The following is a 6,191-nucleotide window of genomic DNA, read 5'->3' on the forward strand; positions in this document are numbered from 1 at the left end:
GATGAGAGTGGGGTGTTGAAATCTCCCACTATTATTGTGTGAGGTGCAATGTGTGTTTTTAGCTTTAGTAAGGTTTCTTTTACGTATGTAGGTGCCCTTGTATTTGGGGCATAGATATTTAGGATTGAGAGTTCATCTTGGTGGATTTTTCCTTTGATGAATATGAAGTGTCCTTCCTTATCTTTTTTGATGACTTTTAGTTGGAAATTGATTTTATTTGATATTAGAATGGCTACTCCAGCTTGCTTCTTCTGACCATTTGCTTGGAAAGTTGTTTTCCAGCCTTTCACTCTGAGGTAGTGTCTGTCTTTGTCTCTGAGGTGTGTTTCCTGTAGGCAGCAGAAAGCAGGGTCCTCGTTGCGTATCCAGTTTGTTAATCTATGTCTTTTTATTGGGGAGTTGAGGCCATTGATATTGAGAGATATTAAGGAATAGTGATTATTGCTTCCCGTTATATTCATATTTGGATGTGAGGTTATGTTTGTGTGCTTTCATTCTCTTTGTTTTGTTGCCAAGACGATTAGTTTCTTGCTTCTTCTAGGGTATAGCTTGCCTCCTTATGTTGGGCTTTACCATTTATTATCCTTTATAGTGCTGGATTTGTAGAAAGATATTGTGTAAATTTGGTTTTGTCATGGAATATCTTGGTTTCTCCATCAATGTTAATTGAGAGTTTTGCAGGATACAGTAACCTGGGCTGGCATTTGTGTTCTCTTAGGGTCTGTATAACATCAGTCCAGGATCTTCTGGCCTTCATAGTTTCTGGCGAGAAGTCTGGTGTGATTCTGATAGGTCTCCCTTTATATGTTACTTGACCTTTTTCCCTTACTGCTTTTAATATTCTTTCTTTATTTTGTGCGTTTGGTGTTTTGACAATTATGTGACGGGAGGTGTTTCTTTTCTGGTCCAATCTATTTGGAGTTCTATAGGCTTCTTGTATGTCTATGGGTATCTCTTTTTTTAGGTTAGGGAAGTTTTCTTCTATGATTTTGTTGAAGATATTTACTGGTCCTTTGAGCTGGGAGTCTTCACTCTCTTCTATACCTATTATCCTTAGGTTTGATCTTCTCATTGAATCCTGGATTTCCTGTATGTTTTGGACCAGTAGCTTTTTCCGCTTTACATTATCTTTGACAGTTGAGTCAATGATTTCTATGGAATCTTCTGCTCCTGAGATTCTCTCTTCCATCTCTTGTATTCTGTTGGTGAAGCTTGTATCTACAGCTCCTTGTCTCTTCTTTTGGTTTTCTATATCCAGGGTTGTTTCCATGTGTTCTTTCTTGATTGCTTCTATTTCCATTTTTAATTCCTTCAACTGTTTGATTGTGTTTTCCTGGAATTCTTTCAGGGATTTTTGCGATTCCTCTCTGTAGGCTTTTACTTGTTTATTAATGTTTTCCTGTGCTTCCCTAAGTGTGTTCATGTCTTTCTTAAAGTCCTCCAGCATCATGATCAAATATGATTTTGAAACTAGATCTTGCTTTTCTGGTGTGTTTGGATATTCCATGTTTGTTTTGGTGGGAGAATTGGGCTCCGATGATGGCATGTAGTCTTGGTTTCTGTTGCTTGGGTTCCTGCACTTGCCTCTCGCCATCAGATTATCTCTAGTGTTACTTTGTTCTGCTATTTCTGACAGTGGCTAGACTGTCCTATAAGCCTGTGTGTCAGGAGTGCTGTAGACCTGTTTTCCTCTCTTTCAGTCAGTTATGGGGACAGAGTGTTCTGCTTTCGGGTGTGTAGTTTTTCCTCTCTACAGGTCTTCAGCTGTTCCTGTGGGCCTGTGTCTTGAGTTCACCAGGCAGCTTTCTTGCAGCAGAAAATTTGGTCTTACCTGTGGTCCCGAGGCTCAGGTTTGCTCGTGGGGTGCTGCCCAGGGGCTCTCTGCAGCGGCAGCAACCAGGAAGACCTGTGCCGCCCCTTCCGGGAGCGTCAGTGCACCAGGGTTCCAGATGGTCTTTGGCTTTTTCCTCTGGCGTCCGAGATGTATGTGCAGGGAGCAGTCTCTTCTGGTTTCCCAGGCTTGTCTGCCTCTCTGAAGGTTTAGCTCTCCCTCCCACGGGATTTGGGTGCAGAGAACTGTTTATCCGGTCTGTTTCTTTCAGGTTCCGGCGGTATCTCTGGCAGGGGTCCTGCCGCTCCTGGGCCCTCCCCCACGGGAGCCCAGAGGCCTTATACAGTTTCCTCTTGGGCCAGGGATGTGGGCAGGGGTGAGCAGTGTTGGTGGTCTCTTCTGCTCTGCAGCCTCAGGAGTGCCCACCTGACCAGGCGGTTGGGTCTCTCTCTCACCGGGTCTGGGAGCAGAGAGCTGCTGCGGGCCGGGATCCGCGGGTGTGGGACTTCCGGTAAACACAGAACGTGCCCGGTCCTAGAGAAATTCTGCTTCCGTGTGTCCCAAGCTCACCAGGCAGCTTTCTTGCAGCAGAAAATTTGGTCTTACCTGTGGTCCCGAGGCTCAGGTCCGCTCGTGGGGTGCTGTCCAGGGGCTCTCTGCAGCGGCAGCAACCAGGAAGACCTGTGCCGCCCCTTCCGGGAGCTTCAGTGCACCAGGGTTCCAGATGGTCTTTGGCTTTTTCCTCTGGCGTCCGAGATGTGTGTGCAGGGAGCAGTCTCTTCTGGTTTCCCAGGCTTGTCTGCCTCTCTGAAGGTTTAGCTCTCCCTCCCACGGGATTTGGGTGCAGAGAACTGTTTATCCGGTCTGTTTCCTTCAGGGTCCGGCGGTGTCTCTGGCAGGGGTCCTGCCGCTCCTGGGCCCTCCCCCACGGGAGCCCAGAGGCCTTATACAGTTTCCTCTTGGGCCAGGGATGTGGGCAGGGGTGAGCAGTGTTGGTGGTCTCTTCTGCTCTGCAGCCTCAGGAGTGCCCACCTGACCAGGCGGTTGGGTCTCTCTCTCACCTCTTTGTCTATTCTTTATAGTTCTTATTTGGACGTCTAAAGATTTTCTAAAAGTCTTGCAAAGATTTCTGTCAAAACATGTGGAAACAATATTGTTTGTAAATATTGATGCATAGGGTTATGGAATTAGAGTCAGAGATGGGGGCTGCATGTTTTATATCTCGGAGGAGAGGGGACCATCCAACAGTTGATCTTGGACATTTGATAATGAGAGACAGTCATTTGGCAGTGGATTTTGGACAATTGCTTATCCAATTGGAAACGCTTGAGAACACTGTCTCAAGATTACATGAAAACATAAATTTCAGGAAAATTGGCAAAGCAAATTGAAGAGAAAAATTTTAGACAAAAATTTACAAATGTTTAAAAAACATATAAAAATGTTCTCACCCTCAGAAATAGAGGGCTACAAATAAAAGCAGCGATTACATATGAAGTATTTTTTATATGACTGGCATTTGAAGTTTGATTTTGAGAATCAAACCCGGAACTTTGTACACCCTTGGAAAGAGCACCACCACTGAGTTATGTCAGGAGGCTTTGAGGTTCTGAGCCCAGGATTGCCTGAAACTCTCTATGTAGCCAAGGATCTCCTTGACTTTGAGCTCTCCTTGTCTCTACTGCTGTGGTGTTGAACTGCAGACATGCCCCCCCCCCATCCAGCTCCAAATTATATTGTACATCTAATCTCTCAATGTTCAGAGCTGAAATTAGATGGAATTGCTGGGGGGGATGTGGCTTAACATAGCTACTTTGAGAGAAATTATTTTTCTATGAAACTATGCATATCACACACTTGGAGCTAGCAAATGCCCTTACTGGGGGTATATCACATGTCCACTCCCAGGGCAAGCAGGGACCCATGAACAGCCTGACTTCTCTTTGGTTGGCACACAGCCCAGCCCTCACGAACACGCTCTTGACTTTTATGTCCAAGGTCACTTTCCCTCAGCCTCATATCTTCATGGAACTAGCCGTTCTGTTAGTGACCGGCACAAATAAAGCAAGGTCAGGGGCAGGCAGGGGTCTGGTCTAACTGGTTGAGAATACTTGACTGATCTATGTGCCAAAAGAGGTTCCTCAAAGCCCTAAGGGTTAGAATCTGAAGAAACCAAGGCAGAAACTGCCACTTGCCTTCTAAATATCTACTGTCTTTCTTGTGAGAAAAACAGCAACAACAAACAAAGAAGTTGGCATTTTTGTTCGTCAAACTGGCATATTATAATAATCAGCCAGGGGTTTCTGTGTGATTAAATTCTTTAAATTAAAAACTACATTTATGTGTCTATGTATCTATCATCTGTCTTTATATGCATTTATCCTCTATGTATGTATTTATGTGTGTATCTATGTATCTATGTATCCATCCATCCATCCATCCATCCATCCATCCATCTGTCTGTGTGAATGTAAAGGTGGATATAAGTACATGAATGGAAGTCAGAGGACAATTGGCAGGTGCCTGTTTTTCTCTTCCTTGGTTGGTTACTCAGGTTATCAGACTTGGCAACAGTCCCTTTACCCACTGAGCCATCTTTCTGGCCCTTACATGATTAAATTCTAACAAATGAAAAGTGTGCAGACACTTTTGTTCTGAAGGAGGTGGCACTCCTTTTCCCAGCCGCTAAGCCATCGTTGCATTGGAGAAGAAGCTCTTGAGAACCTTAGCGCCTGTCTTCTGCTAGGAGGTGGGATGATGCATCCGAAGCTACGGAAAGCTGGAAGCAGCTGGGGTGGCTGGCACCTTCACCAAACTCCACATAGACCCAGGCTGCCTCCTATTGGACAATTTTGAAATGAGATGAATTTATATCTTACTCAAACTGCTGTTGTAGTGGTGGTGCCTGGGAGGGTGGGGATGGGAGGGGGTGTTCTCAATCACAAGCAGCTAAATTTCATCCCAATTGCAATCAACCGGAGGCAGGAGATCTGCGGCAGGTCTTTCACAGGCTGAGCTCGGTCGAGCATCAGCATGCTGTGTCAATCAAGCTGCAGAGGACCATTGCAAGTTCTCGGGTCTCTCACTCAGCCCCCAAGCAGACACATTGCCCCATTTTCCTGTATATGAAATGTTTTTTTAAAAGAACATAATTATGCTATCCAAACTGTGATGATATTAAAGAGTTCAAGGGGCAGTGAAGAGAACATATGAAAAAGCCACCATATCGTTGCCTGCACTAGTCTACATTTTCACCTAAGGAACAGCCCATCTACTGCTTGCACAGTGTAGATTAACTAGGTCTCCCACAGGCCCAAACCCTGACCTCCCTAAACTGTTTTCATGCCTGCTGCTCACCACCTGTGGAGCCCACAAAACTACCAGGGCTGGAGGCTTGGATGTGAAAAGCAGCCTCTCTGGCAAAGAGAGATAGCTCGAGAAGCATCACCAAGTGCTTTTTGCTGTCGAAGTTTTGTGTGTATTTGTGTGTGTGTGTGTGTGTGTGTGTGTGTGTGTGTTAGCATACAAGCCATGACACACATGGACAGGTTACAAGACAACATTTGAAGTTTGCTCTTGCCTTCTACCATGTATGTTCTGGGCACTGGACTCAAATGGTCAGGCCTAGCTGTGAGTGCCTTCACCTGCTGACCTGTCTTGGTTGGCCCTCACCTGACTTCTTTTTTACATGGCTGCTGTGGATGGAACTCGGGTCCTCACACTTTACCAACTGAGCTGCCTCCCCCAGTGCATGCTTTAAGTGCTTTCCGTATCCGTGCAGTTCCATTAGCATCAGTAAATTTGGTCTTCTTAAAAATAAAAGAATTATTCTATTTTACTCACGGGTCTAATGTCAGATGTTTCTGCTTTGTTTTGTTTTAATTTCTTGATGGAAATGCTTCTGAGTCTGCTAGTTGTCTGGGAGAGTGTGGAAATGACCTGGGAATCAGGCAGCTCCCTTTGGCTTATTGTACCAGAGGACTTTCAGCTTTACTGGCAAAACTTTAGCCTCAAGAATGGAGTTTCTGAGTAGCTCAGAAACCACAGACAGCTTTGAATAGACAAACCCACCTTGCTTTTGAAACCAGACTTAAGAACTCCTGGGGGCGCTAACAACATCTGTCCAGAAGACAGAACGGCTGTGGGTATTTTAAACAAAAGAATTCTGTGTGGGGAACTAGATTGAAAAATGCTCGGAGGAGTGAAAAGGAAAGTTACTTTATAAACACTCAGCACTGCAGGGATTACTCTCGGGCTGTGGGAACAGAAAGGATGGTGATGGGGAAAGCCCACGGTTGCTGTAGGATGTGATTGCCAGAGGATACACTGTTACCATGGCCACACTGTCTGAGGAGCTGTT

The sequence above is a fragment of the Rattus norvegicus genome, chromosome 1 (genome assembly GCF_036323735.1).
Source record: "Rattus norvegicus strain BN/NHsdMcwi chromosome 1, GRCr8, whole genome shotgun sequence".
In the NCBI taxonomy this organism is placed as follows: domain Eukaryota; kingdom Metazoa; phylum Chordata; class Mammalia; order Rodentia; family Muridae; genus Rattus; species Rattus norvegicus.